The sequence below is a fragment of the Ischnura elegans genome, chromosome 6 (assembly GCF_921293095.1).
Source record: "Ischnura elegans chromosome 6, ioIscEleg1.1, whole genome shotgun sequence".
NCBI lineage: Eukaryota > Metazoa > Arthropoda > Insecta > Odonata > Coenagrionidae > Ischnura > Ischnura elegans.
This window is the reverse complement of record NC_060251.1, coordinates 8,840,232-8,859,094: the sequence shown is the minus strand read 5'-3', so window position 1 is coordinate 8,859,094 and position 18,863 is coordinate 8,840,232. Positions and strand designations below refer to the sequence as shown.

The 18,863-nt window shown below is 39.4% G+C and overlaps 1 protein-coding gene across 1 annotated transcript in view; it reads right to left on the bottom strand.

Moving 5' to 3' along the window:
- Positions 1–18,863, bottom strand: part of LOC124160464 (mannosyl-oligosaccharide alpha-1,2-mannosidase IA-like) — a 575,974-nt gene that overhangs the window by 265,410 nt on the left and 291,701 nt on the right. The window lies entirely within an intron of this gene.

Sequence of the window (18,863 nt, the reverse complement as noted above, 5' to 3'; positions counted from 1 at the left end):
GAACGGCGGATATGGATAGGCTGAGGAAGGAGATTGGTGGGGGAGATTAAGGGACGGAATGGAGAGAGGGACGAAGGGAAGTGCGGAATACGGGGCTGAAAGGAGATTACACAGCAAGAGAAAGCCATTGCAGACGACGAGAGAATGAAAGGTGCGAATAGAGGAGCAACATGGAAAAAGCGGCGAAAACAAATATATTACGGAGCAGCTTGATTCCCTGATTCCTTCCGCTTGTGGCAGCTTATGACGTATTCCAAAATCTCCATTCTTCCGGTGCTACCGCGTCTGGTTGTTTGTAGACGACAACAGTTTCGCTAGCACTGCTGCTGGCGTCTTCAGGTCGAATATGATAACTAAACTAACCTATAAGAAATGAGATAATTACATCTTCAACCTAAAGACGCTAGCAGCAGTGCTGTTGTCAACTGTTGTCATCAACAAACAACCAGACGCGGTAGCACCGGAAGAGTGGAGATTTTGGAACCTCGACACCGCGAAAACCTACGCAGTCACATTATGACGTATTCTGTTTTCATTCGTCCAGCTGTAAGGTTAACGTCCACAGGCAAGGCACCATGTAAAATTAAGGCTAGTGTTGTAGTAAATGCAAAGGATAATGCATGAGGGAGCCATTGGTGAGTATTTCCCAGTGGCCATAATGCATTCGCCTTCTGCACAGTACCCATGGATTCCGCGACGTCACTGACCGAGGAGTGAAGAATGAGGAATGCCAACGGCTGAATTAATGGCCTCCTTAATGGATCGCATGTCTAAACACTCGCACCCCGACTCCCTCCACTCCGAAGCACCTTCCATCAATCCACACCAAAAGCATGAAATCAATCAACCATAGTCTCCGGCTAACAAACCACAAGAATACGTAAGACGCGCACTTAACTCCTCGCGAATATCTAGGATTAGCGAAATCCAGCGGACGTCGTACAGCCCGTCAATTTTTCTACACCTGAAAAAAATTAGACAGGTTAAAAAAAATCAAAATTTCAGGCGCTCAGTCATCCGTCAAAAATGAGTCAGCCCTCCATCTTCATTAATCATTACGAATTGATTGAGGACTAAAAATTAGACGGATGCACGTTCCATTTCATTTGCATACTAATTGATAAAAAATTACCAACTCTCCCTGGAGAAGGTGCTATCACAAATCCAAGCGCAAACTATGATTTTAGAAATTTCAAAATGTCTCCTCAAATCATCACATCGATTCAAGCGAAAGGTTCGAAAATATTGAGCTTTCCAAATAAACTGCAAACGAAGATATGAAATTTTTCTCGGTTCTTATTGCTAGGCTTGTCTTTTCGCTGGTACTATGCTTAAGAATTTATCAATACATTTCTGAACTAAATAGACTAGGGAAATAGGTCAAAACATTTCAACCATGACTTCAAAACGAAATAAAATGCAGAAAATAATCAAAATTGTATGTAGACATCAAGAATTTTATTCGATAGTTTCATTGTATTGCTGACACATGGCTCTCAGTCAATGTTTTCATAATATATGTCGCCATCTCCAAAAATTTGTTCTTAGCGTATGTATAAAAAATAAACGTTATTTCCATAACAGAAGGAATGGAAAATTAGGATTCCTATTCTACTTTATCCACTTACAAAGCTTTTCCGATGATTACCAGGGCAATGAAATAAGTAGACTGAGGCAACCACGCAAACAAAGCTTCGGGCACAAATTTAAGCAAGACAAAATAGATAATACTTTGTTCGAAGGAAAAAGTCATCGATGGAGGCAGGGGTGCAGCTAGGAATTAAGGCTAGGAATTAAGGGTTTCAGGCGCAACTAATACTGGGGTGTCTGGGGGTATGGCATACCTGCCAGGGTAAGTGGGAGGTGCGAGGGTCCTCCGACAGAAAAAAATCAAGATAAATGGTTAAAAATGGTGGGTTTAACGGCCTTCTGAGGGATATTTTATTATTTTTTTCACTTTTCCATAATATTAATCCAAATAAATAAAATAGATTCAACTTAAAAAATTGTCTGAGCTCTGGGGGGGTGGGGGGCTTATCCCCCTAAACCCCCCTCGCTGCGCCACTCGATGGAGGTACATTTTTTTAAAATATGTACTAAGTTAGCATATAATCAGATAACGCTTCCAGGAAGGTATGGACGTAAACCTGAATAATGATAACATCAATGCAATCCACAATTTTGGCTCCAGGCGTCTTAATGCACGGCCCACTCAAGCGAATCCCTGCAGAGCCCGACATCGAAGATGACACACGATATATCATCGAACACGGAGTTTCCGCCGCAGCAAGTGGCGCCACTGCAACTGCGCGGGGAAGAAGCGAATAAATCTTCCCTGTCCGATCGGCGACAGCCGCAGCGGAAGATACTTCCTTCATTCCCCACTTCCTTCAGACGCAGGGGGGTCGCACACAATGCAGAGGGCAGCATGTATACCTGCCCGCCACCTCAAGAAGGAGGCCTGCTACTGATTTTACCTGCAAAAATTAAACGCATAACTCAATTGCATTACGTTAATAAACAATATAGAATAAATCAACGTATATCTCGAGATTTTTCGATAACACTTTGCATGAATCAGTGTAACATCTCAAAATACTCAAAGGCATTGTCAATAATGTAGCTTTGAGTTCATACATGAAGCAAAAGCATGTTGCTTCAATTCGACGATAAAATACCGATTCTCGCAGCTACTACCGAAAATCTTAATTTTTGGGGTCGGAAGTGCATGAAAAATTGAAGTAAAATAATAATAAAAAATACGCCAGTTTTAAGTTTATTTTTCCTCAATGTCAACGTAAAAATGAATATCGTCTCGCAACGACGGCACAGATTTTATTCGCAGCACTCATAGAAGCAGACTAACATACATTAATATCTGCAGATAGCGCTTAGTAAGACAACGTATTCACTTGAAATTTACAGCCCAAAAAACGTTACCTCACCGGGATATTTGTTTAAATTAGTAAACAATATTGGCTTACGACACAGTTGAGCCATGATAAAACTGGAAAAGGTTCAATATTATGTTCATAACATTTGAGACACACATTGCTCACGATGAGCTTCATGGCTCGAACGGATCCACTAATACATTTAAAAAAGCCGTACCTTTCACTAAATCCCCAAAGCTGCGCACAAAATTTTCACCTGAAATCGCCAACCGTGTGGGTAAGTAGCGAAATGGCCAGATAGGGTTTAGCTGAGCAGATGGCTACAGTTGCATGCGGCAGTGGATGGCTAGCTTGTAATCACTTCCCAAGTCCGCGACGTTTTTACGACTAGGAGACCGCCACACCTGTGGCTCTAGAGCAATAGCAATGGGAAACCCAGTAGATATCATTAGCGATAGTCCGAACAGAAGCTGTAGCTCACAAGAGGGAAAATTTACCCACCGAGCCTCGCGCCAATGCATTCACTCACAGCGTTCCAGTACATGAAACAAAGGCAACTTACTGCGAGGGAGAATAGACTGCGGAAACTTCATTGGCCTCCAGGAAATGTAGATCTTTATGAAGCCCCGCTAGAAAACCACCTGGGGTTTAGGCTCCAAACTACCATAATTCACTAGATACCAAAGCGAGAATTCAACCGGAAGGAAAGCCCACCAATGCTATTCCTGGACAAGACAAAAAGATTTGACGAAAAGCCGCAGCACCCACATTTATGAAGTCTTCAATCAATCGAAGCCTCAGTAAGTATTACATTCCGATGAAATCAAAATTGCGTCCAACAATACAACTACACGCGTCTAGAGGGATACGAGCTTACCAGCTAGCTTTGTCCATATGTGCTAATCCGATAGATACGAATTTCTATACCACACCTCACAAGCGTTTTAACTCGAAGAGTTCACTCAGCCTCGAAATCGAAATTCAAGGAAATAATTCGGTGGACGGCATAATCCACTCTCTCCAACTTTATAATACAAACAGACGACCCTCTCCAACTTATGACCTTATATCCATTGAGTCAGCCGAGTAGAAGGCAGGCTAAGCCTTCCTCGTTTCCCCGCCATGGCCAGCCTTCAAACTTCTTTCTCTAAAAATGGGCGAAAAAGATACGTTTTATCCCATCCTTCGAAAAAAAATATACGCACAATACAGGTAATGTACACGAATCCTCATCTTAGGCCCTTTCTATTTTCCATCACGCAAATATTTCCTGAATAATATTATGCATCATCGGCTGCTAACGATTCTACAGTTTTTTTGGCGAAGTTCTCCTCTTATTTCTTGTAAAAGGTTATCATTTCTCACATACGCAGCTCTTATTTTCATATATTTCATATAAATCGCCGGTCCAGATAGCCGGCCTACCGAAGTAATTTATCTCACCTCCTTCACAGGATAATATTAGTGAATTTAGATCATCAACCAGGATATTCGCCGGCCTCGGTGGCGGCGGGGTAACGTTCTCGACTGCCAATCAAGAAGTCGCGGGTTCGAATCCCGCCTGGGTAGGTTTCCTCGGTCCAGGGCATGGTTGTTTGTGTACGTTTACCTGTGAACACACCGGGGTAAAATGGCCAATAAGATCTGTATCCCGTTGTTTGAGAATAAATAAATAAATAATTCATAAAGTTTTCAATATATTTTCCCACCAACCAACATTTGCCGTTCTGCCAGACCTCTTCTCTCACACTTGATTTTATCAAGCTGCCATGTCTAATTATGTGATGGAATAAGTTTATCTTCCTTCCAAGGTAGGATTTCTATTTTCGATAATATTTACACCTAAAATTTATACTACTGGCTCAATGAATGAAATACTCTCCTTCCATCCTGTATTTGAACCTGAAGATGTCGCACTTCCACGAAACTGGTTGTTACTAAAATCATATGTGAAATTTATAAGTATTTTATTTAACATGAGATATTCAAAGTCCGACCATCGCATACTGCAGTCCCGATCGCGTGATCAGCCTAGAAAGTGGTGTTGCGTCAAATTCATACCTACTGCTTTGGCGCCCTCGCGGTTTTTCGTCTCTTAAAAAACTAATGAGATGATATTCTCATAAGGAAGATATTTTTTCATGAAAACCAATCTTTCCCTTTCATCTTCGAAAGAACTACGATTTCGGGTCTGAGAGAAAGACCCCGTCCAACTAAGAAGGTTACCTTCCTTATTCATCAAATCAAATAAAAAGTACCCTTCCCGTTTATCACTAATATCTTCATCAAACTGCTTGGATCCCATCTCCATTCGCCACCACTCCCTCGCAAGGCCATTCGGTAAACCCTCTCGCCCCGCTCCACTTCTTTCTTCTGTCCATCTCTTCCACCAAACCAGAACTGCCCAAACTTTTCGCCCAATCTCATTCCACAAAATAGTAGTGCATGCTCTACACGTGTTGTAGGTGCGAGAAAATTCGATTCCAGATTAAGTTGCTCAGAGAGTCCGGGCGAGAAAGTTCGACCGTAAGGAAGTTCAGCGTAAACGTGAAAAGAATTCATTTTGGAGATAACAGAGAGAGCGCTAAGGACCAAATGAGATCCCGGACAACAGCCAGGGCGGGCAGTCACTCACAACGGTCACTCACTTAGGATCAACACTCGTCAAAGATGCGGGAAAACTTCGCTCTAACATAGCCACTGCACGTCTCCAGTCTTCTGGAAGGTCCTTAGGGTAAGCCAAAGATATGAAGACACTCTGATCGAGCTATAGAGTAACAGTTAATTACAGATATATCTCTCCATATAATAGAAAAAATGGCGACTCTGTAGAAAGATAGCTGAAAGATCAACATTTCCAATGGTCTAATCGTTTTTTTCTTTTTCGAATAATAAAAATTTCCTTGTGTCTGAAAAAATGTGGGACCCTTATTTTTGAAACAACACTCGTAACAAATATATGTCTCCATATTCTAACGGGAATATCGTGTCAGGAAAGGACGAGGACAACGGTATTGTGGCAGACGGAAAAAGTCAGAATTTAGAAGGTAAAAATGCGGCCTGACTGGGACTCGAACCCAGAACCTCCCGGTTGCCGGCCGGGTGCTCGACCAAACCAAACTCTCAAGGTAACAAGGATAACATTATTTTCAAGCATTCCATATTATAAGGAATAACTATGACTATTAAATAAAATGACTGAAACATTGAATGAGGAGAAGAGTTAGCGAGAAAAGAAGGCTTATTAAAAACCATAATAATAATACTTATTAATAGGTACTTAAAGAGGTAAAGTCATACAGAAAATAATACAAAACACAAAAAAATCATATCTATAGTTCGTTCATTGTTTTTGCAAAAAGTGATCAAGATATCAATTTAAAAGCTATGATTCTAAATCACCACTGACAAGAAAAAGTATATAATATCCAATGCAACAACATAATGAATGAAACAAATTCAGTTCTCGAAATAAAGATAGAATGATTTATAAGAGGGGGCATGGGGAGGAAGGGCATAGGATTTGTGCCCGGAATGAAAGGGAATAGATCTATAAGGTAATAATTGAAGAGAGAAGTTCCAACTCCGGAGGCCGGGCGAACTGGCAAATCTCGGGAACCAATTCCACCCGCAGAATAGTGATTCAATAATAAGAGATGACCCCTCTGCTGGTTATGCTGGATTGAAATGGACGAAGAAAACCACAAATATAGCAAAAGGTCAATAGGGGTGTTTCATTTGCCGGCCTCAGTGGAGGCGGGGTCAAGCGTTCGCCTGCCAAACAAAGAGTTCGCGGGTTCGAGTCCCGCCTGGGTAGATTGCCCCTATCCAGGGCATGGTTGTTCGTGAACGTGTATTTGTTAAAATTGTTGAATGGCTGAAGCCTTGTCAATTTTTAACAATTTTGTTAATAGGTATTCTTAGCATATGAACCACCATGAAGGGTCCTTTAGGAACCTTACTGTCAGCTCAAACTAATAGCTATAGTGTTAAAACCATATCCTTACAGTAGTTCATTAACGTGCCATCATTCATTGCGATCGGACGCATACTCCTAGTTTATACCTTCTCCATGTCACACGCGCGTCGATAATCCCAGCATGCTTTCGAGATGGAAAGTATTTTAATTACGCCGCGTGGATTATTATACGCTTCGTATTATACGTTTCTAATTTTCAAAAATCCTTCGATGAATGCAAATGTTCTCCCACGCTCTCTCCTTTTGAAACTTCCTCTTATACAGGAGCCGCTCAATACAGCGCAAACCTCGTTTGGAATTCGCCGCATTCATGCCATTTATTATTACTCAATTGTCGTAAGCATTTCTATTGAACAAATGACAACTGAATGTCATCCAATTCCACCATTCGTCTGCGCACGTAAGCATTCCTTTTTTTTAATCACGTAATGTGGGAGGATTTGAGTTCAGCACCAGGAAATGGCAGCCATGCACGCCCGGAATGCTGGGAATGCGAATTTAAAACCTCCGGAAGCGTCTTTATTATTTATTTTTCCTCTTTCGAGTCAAAATCAATATTTCGATGGAATCTTCATCGTCTACATTGATCACGGAAATAAAAGTATGGCGATTTATATTTTTTGGAACATGCATTGGAAGTGAATTTTTTTAAATCTATTTCCAATCGAAAGTTTCGCGGATGTCACGTTAATTCCCTCTCCGTGAGAGAAATTATCCGTCCATGATAAATTACGAGTTCGGAGTCGAAAAAAATCAAAACAGATGTTTCAATTGCGTCAAAGAAACACGATTGTTTGCACTACCGATTGAGGTCTTGGGTAAGGTTCAATTTGGGCTTGGGACGGGGCGAGTTATATTATTTATTGATTGCGAAGACAATCCCGCCGTTTTTTTTATCTCGTTTGCTTTATTTTTGGATTAATCTTGCCACAGAGACAGAGAGGAAGAGAAATATCAGAAGGGAGATGGATTTCGATGGCTTTGCTTTCATTTTTTGGGATTATTACAACGAAAACCCAGAGTGGAATCTAAGAACTGCATAAAAATTGGTTCCCGGGTGGTGAGTTATAGTGTTCCACGGACTATACGTTTAAATGTGAACAGTTAAAGGGAATGTTGATGGGGCACGGTGTGCTTAAAGCATGTTCACCCTCTAACGACATCTTTAATTCCCCATTTCGCGAATCAAAATGTTTGTTTCGTAGGATCGATTATCACCCGCGCTGTTCCAAAAGGCCAAATGTGAAGGATTATCATTAATGCTAATTACTAAGTGATCACTTACTAGTAGTAGTGACTTATCACTAAACTACGGAAGTCTTCACTGAACGTAGGTAACTAAAACAATTGCCAACTTTTTTTTAGAAGATACTTATTTTAGTAACCTACGCACAGTGAAGACTGCACCAGTTTATCCCCCATAAGAGGGTTAGTTTACCGAAATAATTTACACAGCAGACAAAAGTAAAAAGATATTGCGAAGATAATAAAGCATTGAACATGAGGATACAAATGAATGGCCACTACCTCAAACAGCTGGAAATTTTTCAACATTAGGGAAAAACGGCATACGTTTAATTAGATGCTGAGGAAAGAGGATAAGAGAAGGCTGGAGGCTATTGACATAAAGGAGAGACGTCGAAGAGAAACAATGTCCGTATCTACCGCAACAAAAGGTTGCAAGAAACAAAATTATCTCTATTATTACGAAATATCCGATGAGAGGATCGATACGTACGGGTTTGAGGAAACTCTAGTCAAAAGACAAGTATGGTATGGAGAAAGTGAAACAGACGGAGAGTAGAAGAAATGACGACATGATTGGCATAGTGGGTGGAAGAGAGGGCTTCTAGATTATACATAGAGGAGACAGAAGGTATGGGTGGAGCGAATCGTGCTGAGCGGGGAGAGGATGGTGAAAACTGAGGGAGGAATGTCGGGTAAACGAGGGAGAGGAAGGAAGAGAATAGGATAATTAGATCAAATGAGAGGAAATAGGCCTTCTTTTCAATTTCAAAGAGAAAAAGAAGCAAAATACTCCATGTGAATACGATTAACTGGCAAAATACATTTTATAAATTAATTTATCCGAAATAGTTGTTATCTTCACGTTTGTAATTACCAGTTAAATTCCTTTTAAATATATTCCTCCTCCGTCGATGTCTGAGTGGTGGATAATCGAGATCTGTCCTATTAGTGGTCACGGAGTTTCCATATTTCTTCAGTCAACTTTTTTCTCACTTCCAGGATTTAAACCGTGTCGCATCACACTCAATATTTAATTTTGGATAAAAGAGAAGTTAATCATGGTAGGGGAGACGGGCTGGGTGATTCGTAAAATATTCCACGTAAGCCTAAAAAAAAATCACAAATGTAATGATAATAATTATATTTCACCAACAAACTTCATCAGAGATTTATCTTGCCAACATGAGTAACATTAGGGAGCCAAGGAGGACGAATTCCTGAATTTGGACGACCATCAATTGATAAGCTATTTATGCGCTCACACACATATTTGAGAATGGAAATTCGTTCAAATAACTACAATCAAATTATCATTTTTTTAGCGAAATAAAAACTATTAACTGATTAGATTACGACTTCATACCCTCCTCAATTCTTTCTGGAGTTTATAGCTAAGGATGAAGAAGTATTTTAAAATAATATTCTCAGTCAACACTCAACAGCTAATTTCCTCCTTCTTAAACCACTCTTAAGTTTTCAACAGCTCATCATCGCTTGCCTCGCCGGCAGATTATGAAAACATCAAGCCTCCTTATAAAAAATGAACCGAGAGAAAGAGAGCAATGGTAAACGGGAGAGAGCTTAAAAGAGAAGATGAGGTGCAAGATAAAAGCGAAACGACGAGGGACACTGAAGAGAGCAATTACATTACTCCATGGCTTCTCACGCATTCTCTTTCGAGATGGCGTGGAGGGCGGGCAGATGAAGTTAATTGGAGGATTAAAAAAGAGGGGAGGCTATAAAGCATGTAAATTGATTTGCCTTTTAAACGACGCCGACTAACGTCTCTATCCGACCGTATCCGGCATTAGCCCTCTTCAGACCCATCTCGTTACTTATTCACAATCCCTAAGCAAGTGATTCCTTTGAGGTGGGGATAGCTCGCCGCGAAATGTCACTAGATCTTCCACAGTCAATGAGGCTACTATTAAAACAGTGAAACGTGGACACAACGAGTGTAGCGTTAAAGGCAGTGATTTCTACATCAAGGGGTGTTGTCCACTCATACCAGAAATCGCAATTCCTTTGGAGGCTGCACTAACTTTCCGGAAAAATGATATTCCTTATTCAATCGATCTCTCTTCATTATCATCAATCATCCTAAGATTGGTTTGACGCAAAAATTCCATCACATTTTCAGGTTTTCGGAATACATTTCACTAAAATAAAGTAATAACAATGAGAAATATTATTTTTAGATAAAAATAGAAAAATGTTATGCATTAATATTGGATGATGAAATTCAAATATTATTTTTGAACTCGCTAGGCGTCCTGTAGATCTCCAGAACGCCTGCAAGCCTGATTTGTATTTTTCCATATTCATCGCAGGAATTGCAATGGTACAATTGGCACATGGATCAAAGGGGGAATTTTCTCTCAAGTGGCACTGAATGGAACAAATTCCAGGAATATGTTAATGCACACAGGTGGATGGTCACTGGGAATTATCACTGTGAAAGTCCCTTTATGGGGTTGGAAAAGAGGGGGAATTTGTTTCCGGGAATTCACTACCCTATGCCCAAATCGTAAATGAAGTACCATTAGCCGTTTTACCCTGTGCCCTCGCCAATCCTTCCTTTCTCCTCCTGCATTCCTACCCTCATTAACCCCACGTTTCCTCACCTAATTATCCCTCTGCTGGTCGAAGATCCAACAAAACTGTGAAAAAAAATCTACAGGGCATTTATAAATATATGCTCTGAGATTGACGCGCTATTAGCCTAATAGTACTTGCAGCCGACACTATACCCTGTTTGAAAATGTATAGCCTAAAAACTATGCATATTACTTACGCAGGGAGAAATAGTACTAACCGGTCACATCATAATCGCAGGGAGTAATAGTACTAACCGGTCACATCATAATGCATGCGATTCCATCACCGATTGAAGAATTTTTTTTACACATCTAGTACGTATAAGCCCATTTTATCCGGAAACTGAATTAAAGTTTCAAAAGTGAAGATATATTTTTAAAATTAAGACTATAACAAAATAGTAAAAAACCCTATTTGTAAAAAGTTGTACTTTAAATGGTTAATCACGTCACTCAATGGATATTGTTTATTTGTTTATATTTTTATTCATCCACGTAATTCATTCAATGACCTCCCAAAAACTATATCGCCATCATAAGGCCTCAAGTTAAAGCCCTGTGAAGCCATAATAACGGCCTCAAACTTGCCGCATCACAAATACTAGTATCTTTTAAGTTGCAGATAAAATTCAGGTGTGCGATTATCTCTTCATATGCGATTCAGGAAATCAGTGCGCTCCTCAATCTGACTTTCAAAATCATTTCAAGAGAGAGGAAGGGCACACATCATCGTAAAAGTGTTTTTCTTTCAATACAATGCGAGCTACGAAACCTGGAAAATTCCATCACGAAAACGAGAAAAACTAGCAGAAGCGCTTCCTTTTAGGCGAAGAAGGGGAAATGAAAAAAAAAGGATACAGAGATTGATAGTGTGTGTTGGAGGGGCTGAAACGAAAAAAGAGAAGTGGGATGTGCGAACGGCATGACTAACACAGACAAGACAAATTAACGCAAACAAGTATACAATACACATTAGAGAGAAACTGACATCAATTTTTTACAGATTTAACTTAAAAGCTTTCGTGATTAATGCGTAAGCATATTGTACATAAGTTATACATTAAGCACTCTTTTTAGCAATTTAATTTTATGCATAATATTTGACAAAGAGAAAAACTTATTACTACATAGGAAACAGTTTCTGGAGTCACTCCGTGGAAAGATTGCATATTTATGGCGAAGCAAACACTGATAAAACTACAAACTTATACAACATAGAACTTTGGAGGTGAGGCGAAGCACTTCGGACTGACCGAGTCAATCGCAGACATCGAATTCGGTAAAAACCCAAACAAAAATGCCAATTCGAACTTGCACCCCCGTTTGACCCTACTCCTTCATAATAGACTCGCCCATACACAAAAACGACGTCCGCGCAGGGGCCACCAAGTCACGCGCGAGGTGTACACCTAAAATTCAAGAAGGCTTTTCAGCCAAGAAAAAGATGACGTACGAGAAATATGCAGGGAAATGCATAACGTCACCATCATCTCTAATATTTGTGCACGCAGAACGCCCATTAACTGTGTAATGAGATTATTCAGCTTCTTTCTTTCGGGATTCCGTCGCGTTGTTGTTGAATTCTGACAAAAACGCGATGGCATCCCGATATTTAGTGCCCCGAAGGAAACAAAAACGTCGTCACGAAGGCATAACGACCTCCAAACATCATAGCGCAAAAAAATACATTTGAACGGTATATTCAAACGTATTTCTTTCTAGTAGTTATTACATCAGCAGTCCAAAAAGGCTTTTGCGACAAGGAAATAAACAATTTAAAAAATAACCAAGCAGCACCGTTCGACTCAGAGCACGCATAAATGAATACCGAACATTATAGAGTAATAAAAAAGGTGAAAATAAGAAATAATTTCCATACTTAAACAGAGTCTACAATATTACAAGAATTTGAGTACAGTTCGACTTGTGATAGGTTATCAATCGTTCGATTTAGGAACAATAAAAAATTTTGAAACACAAAACAAGGTCTCTTCACGAAACAATAATTTGTAGCACTCCATCCATTTAGCAAATATACTAAGATCGGATTGAATATTTTGACTTATTACAGGGATAATGAAACCAGGAAGATTGAAAACGTAGCTGACAAAATAAATAAAATAAAAATATGTGTTCGCCATTTGAGAGAAAGCAGGAGTGATCACCATCATTATTCTGTGACACACATATGACGCGAAGGTAAGTTGAAATTCCTACCACTCACTCCGTGACCGAGCCCGAGCTTTGGCATGGATAGATAGGTGAGGGTAGAGGTCACAATAGAAGATCCGCGTTTGTAGGGGCAGGTATGGAAGAGGAGGACTGTTGAGGGGAAAGGAGGAGGGTGTATGGCAGGGGGGCAATGGAGTCGATAATCGCGTTCCCGGAGTTCCGGAATCGAAAGGGAGGGAGAGAGGGGTGCGGGGAGGGCGGCGATGGGAAAGTGAAAGGGGAGGAGAGTGCAGGAGACGAAGAAAAGGGTGCGACGAAAAACAAGCGAAGGGCAAGAGGCGAAAAGAGATTAGACACGAAATGAAAACGGGCGTGTGAATGATAAAAAAAAGGAAATGGGAAAGAGAAGAAGAAACACTTCAGGGAAGGCGAGGGAAAAAACACACACATAGATGGCAATGTCAAGAAAACGATTTATCTAGTATATATTTCTACTCTTTTTTAATTCTTTTTCTCTCCATGAGAATGATCAACGATTTTTCCGCGAGTTAGAGCTTCTTGGAGTATTGAAGTATTTTTATTAAGCAGTAGAGTAATATTCAACTGTCAAAAATTAAAATAAAAGTCTGATGACGGAATAATAACATTCTAAAACGACACGTCAATTCGATTAAAATTGCTTCATTAAAGTACTCCACGAATTCCAAAATTTACAATGCAAATCAAAAGGGAATACCATATTGATAGTTTCATTATTTTTCCGTCACGACTTATCACCACGTTGTGCTGCGCATTCACGGTTGAAAAATCAGAGAATGTGAACATGACTTACTTTGACATTCCTTAAAACAAAAAGTATCAAAATACTATCTTTTTATTTTTTTATTGATAGAAGAGCATTTAAACTACCCACTCAGAAATTTTAAAGCAAATAAAAGGTGGCCTTTTTTCATAATTAATTGCTAAATAATGACAAATTTTTAGTGTTTGAACAAGTCCAATTTGTTTATTATTATTTCAAAATACTTGAAAGTTATTTCAGGATGTGCATAAATGCATTTTCTTCAAAATAAAACAATAACCATTGCTTTATTGGCCATGGTTCCTTAGTAATCAGCATTTATGAGATTTTTCATTTTTTACTCTGAGGCCTGACCCAGCAATGCTCAAAGGGTAATAACTTTATAACGATTTACTTCTGAGATTAGATAAAGTGATCATTATTCATCATAAGGATACTACTTACACATACATAACTTTTAGAGAAAATGGTGATGGCGACCTGACATGATTTTGCACTATCTGCCTGATTTGAGATGAAATGACCCGAATGTCACTTCCCCAAACTTTAATACTCAAAAGATTATTAACATCTTGCTAAATGTAAAGCTCTAAAACACTTCTCCACTATGATTTCTTGCTCCATTCAAGTTCCATCCACTTCCACTAGTACCTACATTACGATCTCCATGCCTAAGAATTAACTGCTCATCGAGGGTCAGGGCAAGTGGTAGCTGAGGGTGTTAGCAGTTCGCGGATAAAAAAATTCCTGAGAGCGAAAAAAGAAACGAATGAGAGGAGGCGAAAAGAGAGGAAATGAAAACGGCCGGAGGATAGAATGACAGAGGAGGGAATGAGAATGGAACGCAGAGGGCGAGGTGAGAAAGCTCGATTGAGAGAAATACCTCTCCACACACTTTTCCCTTCTCCCTTCTAACTGTTAAATTTGTATTCTATAATGATTCTTTCAATGAAGAATGATCGAAAACCTACTTGATGCCACATCGACAGAGATACAATTAAGGACTATTCATTCTCTTCGTCGGGTAATAATTAATTCTTCAAAATACTCAAGACTCGAGTAATTCTTCTTCATTAAAATAAACGTTCGCCCTGATGGAAAAATCTACCCTAACAATCGAAAAAACGCAATCATCCACCGAATGCCGTAATTTAATATGGAATTAATAAATATATGAACAGAATAAACAAATGTACAATCATATTTGAAGGGGGCACGGTCATTTTATATTAAGAACTTTAAACACAAGAGGAATAAAAGGAGTGAATGGCGAATATCCATGTATCATAATTACATGAAAATTGCGATAAACTATCAGAAAAACCTCATCCACGCATCGTCAAGGCTCTCAGTAGAGTTTACTTACATAAGGCTGTTCTTCATAACGGATAGAGCACGTCTACACTTACGTCTTCAACGCCTTAAAGGCTTGGATGAATGCAAATCAAAAATTTAAGGAATAGTAAAAAATATTTTATATTCAAAAGTTGGGTATAAAGGAATACTAAACACTAAGGGAAAAAACTGAAAAAATTGCCACTGCTACAATAATATTGAACTCAGAATAAATTAAATTCGTACTGCAGAACTGTCCCGCAACGGATGAAGACAAAAACGCCAGTACATCAATCATAGAACACGGTCCGATCACAAGCGCTGCCAAATAATGGACAGCAAATATCATATTATTCTTGCACAAAGACAAAAATGGCCGACTAAGCGACAGATATTAAAATTAAAAATATAATAATACAATAAACTAAAAATTAATATAAAACTCAATTGTTAATTCCGACTAAAAAGAAGAAAATAAACCACCCCGCGTTGGCCCAACGTCCTACGTTTAAACTTTACACATATAAGACTGTATGTCGCAAACGTGTTGCACATTCGCTCTAGATTTGAAGCTGAAGTGATTCATCATCACATATTTGAGATGCTAAAATAGAAGCGCAATATGTTTTTTGTTTTGAATCTATGAAGCCTTCAAAAGAACGCATTATCCATTCTCCTAGAAAAAAACTAAAATAGTTCAACATACTATTTTAATTCAACTATTTCCGGCTATACTTGTGGATTTAGGGCATGTAGAGGGAAATAAAAGGCTGAAAATAGTCCACAAATTTGTCTGATCAACCGGTTGCGATTTTCAAGGGTACGACTCTTTCCAAATTTGAACCACTGAAGGAAATTTTATTAAAGCGATCTCCTGTTGTTGTACGCAATGGACGAATACATCGGGAGTAATTAAAACATTTTGTTGGCGTCCCTGATGACCCCTCGATGGACTCTGTTCATTTAGCGACTTACAGTTAATTACTTACTAAGGATAATGCATTACCGAGAAGTCAATAGGTTATTAATAATTGAAAGAAAACAAGGAACATTCGATACTCAAGTGAAAGTTAGAGCTACTCTTAAGTGATAAACCGAATACGTTTAAAAGAACAAACGCGATTAATCAATGTCGAATCTAAGTGCGACAATTTCAGAGACCATATGACAGCGAGGGACAAAAATAACTGGGAAATAATCTCGACTTTCAGGAGACTTGTGTCCGCGAGGAAAAAGCCGCGCCGAAGCGCTGATTAATGCGAAGGCCATGCATACGTCACCGGCCGCTCTAATTAATCCGAAACCTTTTGGCGAGAATATCCCACGGCGCGCGGAGGCGTGAAGCATTCTCCATGCGAAGTCCGCGCACCACTACCGTAAGCCAAAATTAATTACGAGAGAAAAGATATTTTCACACATTCCGAGATACTTAACTGGTAATTATTTTTTAATCACAAGCCAGAACTATCACAATTTACAAAAGCGATCCACGTCAGGGTATTTTAATAACTCACGTCACAGTTATCATCAGGTAGATCTGAGATAAAGATGTGGATGGTGAAATTAACAGAAAAAAGCATAGAATAATTATTTCTATGACCAGCTGTCAGAACTACCTGCATTAAGGTGGGCTTCACCGCGATAATTATTCACCACGTCACACATATTACCAGCGACATCTGAGATAAATACGAAATACGTGAAAGTAAGATATTTCATTGGATACTATATTAAGTGCATACTATGATTTCATAAATACTCTTCATTTTTGGAGCACTATCCTAGACATTTCTAAGGTATAATTATTGATTAAAACCGTATCATTTTAATTTTATCTTAATCATCATCGCCATTATACACCAATGCGAAGATGGTTCGGCGCAGCTCTCATTTCTCTCAGACTTTCTCACAATACCTGCATACTTATTTTTCTGCCAAACACCCTTCATCACCTGCTCTGCATGCGATCAAGGCCTTCCTCTGCCATTCTTCCCTTCCCTTAAAGAATTGTTTTCCTCAGACCATCGCGCCTCATAATGCGGCCGATCAAGAAGTCCCGTCGCGAAGACGAAGGAAGAAGATTTCGAAAAGACTTTCCACGTCTTCTTAGAGCACGACCTCATTACTCACTCGATCTATCCATTTGATATTCATATTTATCGTGTAAAAGTTTAACAAAAAAATTACGGATTGACTTGGGCCATTGTGGTCTAATTAAACACATCTAAGCTCACAAGAATGGATTTTGCCACATCCTCGTATCATTAAAAAGATTGCTGCCACAAATAGACGAGCTCTAACGCATCTCGAAACACGCACAAATAGGGATGGTCGGTTCGGATACCTCGGATCCAAAGTCGCGGAAGATATTGGATCTGGATCCGCAATTATGAATAATAGCTTCAGTGAATGCAACGCCCCATAACGGTAGATTCCGATTTCCGATTCTCTCTTCGAATGTGCCGTCAAATGCGATTCTTGTCGTACGCCACTTTTCAGGGGTTTATCCGAAGATTTTTCCTATTTTCATTTCCAAACCCAAGCGTAACAGTTTAGGTCCTGAGCGCGTAAAGAGTTTAAAAAAACAACTTGAAAGCCTATAAAAATGATTTTTAATTTGTAAAAATATTAAAATGTGTATGAAAAAAAGCATTCCTTCGATTGTACGTACCCAGAATAAACTTGAATAATTACTTCGTGTAATAGCAGGAATTTGAAAATGCATTTGGATCCGAAAATATCCGATCCGAAAGATCCGGCTCCGAAAATCAAGGATCCGATCAGAATCCGAAAAAATCCTGGATCCGTCCATCCCTACGCACAACAATATCTTTGGGAAATGTATTATAACGTCCATGTTACTTTTTTCATCCCGAAAAAATGAACGAAGTACAAAAGTCAGACAAACAACTGAAACAGACTCTGCTATAAAGAAATTGGAATTAATTTAAATATAGATTTCCAACGCGTTTTACCTTTCCTAGGCTCACCTCCCACTCGGAGGATTATCATTCTGGGCGTTCGAATAAGGCGTTTACGCGGGACGTGGCACCTTCATCCGCACCTCCACAAATTAATAAAATACCACACCCCTGTACCTTTCTTATATTACCTCCCGGATTTCGCCGCGGCATCCAAAAGCCAAAATCTTCGTTCCACGAAATCACGGACAAAATCATTTTGAATAAAATCACGATTCGTATTTTATTTCCGCCAGCGATAGGTTTCGTGCTGAAAGACCGTGACATAACATGGGCTCCCCTTATAAAGGCCTCAGAGGCCAAACCAACGACTCGCATTCGAAAGAAAGTGTGAAACCCTCAAAGGAATAGTATGCGACTCAGTAACGATTTTATTCCTCGAGTAAAATAAACGACGTGAATATAAATCGGCATTCTAGAAAGGCGACCTCATAACATTCCCCGAGTGTGTCCCAAAATGAAAGGGAAATTTCAGACGGGAATAAATGGCAGGGTATACGAGACACAATTTCCATAATATAAGGCAGAGAAACAAAAAATAAAAAAGGATCGCGGCTGATCCGGCGCGTCTCTTTAGCCATTTCGTTCGTTTTTGACAGGGAGGGAGGCATTATTACGTCCCAAATTTGGAACTCCTCTCAAGATATGCCCAATAAGAAGTCGCAAGAAATGAAAAGATGATGCGGCGGATAAATTTCGTCCTTTGAATGGAAAACTGAACTGTCATTCTCAATGCAAACGTACCTGCAATAATTCGTGGCAATCTTTTTCCATAAACAGAGATCACCAAAATACAGCCGCATTTGACGGACAGGTATGAATTAAATCAGCCTTCGTATAGAGCTATGCTTTACT